Consider the following 605-nt stretch of genomic DNA (forward strand, 5'->3'; position numbering starts at 1 on the left):
ATATATATATATATATATATATATATATATATATATATATGTGTGTGATTATATTATATATATATGAGAGTTTTTCACATGGTAATTATTACTGTATGAGGTAGTATAAAAAGGTTCTCAGGCTAGTTATGTTTAATAAAAAATAACTTATTTACCTAAGAGTTAAGGAATAGAGTAGATTAGATCCAGACTACATATGTTTCATAGCGAGCGGAATCTCGGAAGTGGTAAATATCAAAGTGAGGTGTATACCGCAGGCTACTCCTCAGGCCAACTATACCTTGATTAAATCAAACTTTACATTGTCTCAAGGAGGTACATGTTAACACATGGAAGATTCAATCAGATTAAATACATATACTAATGTATAATATGCTTTATATATTTTCCAATGGCTGAGTCCCTCATAAAAACGTTAAATAAATTGCCAGAAGACAGTATATTAGTTTATAGGCATAGATCTTGCTGTGTGGTAAGAAGCTTGCTTCCTAACCACATGGTTCCAGATTCAGTCCCACTGTGTGGCACCTTGACAAATGTCTTCTACTGTAGCCTTGGGCCAACCAAAGCTTTGTGAGTGAATTTGGTAGACAAATGGTAAGAAG

Source organism: Octopus bimaculoides, chromosome 11, assembly GCF_001194135.2.
Source record: "Octopus bimaculoides isolate UCB-OBI-ISO-001 chromosome 11, ASM119413v2, whole genome shotgun sequence".
In the NCBI taxonomy this organism is placed as follows: Eukaryota; Metazoa; Mollusca; class Cephalopoda; order Octopoda; family Octopodidae; genus Octopus; species Octopus bimaculoides.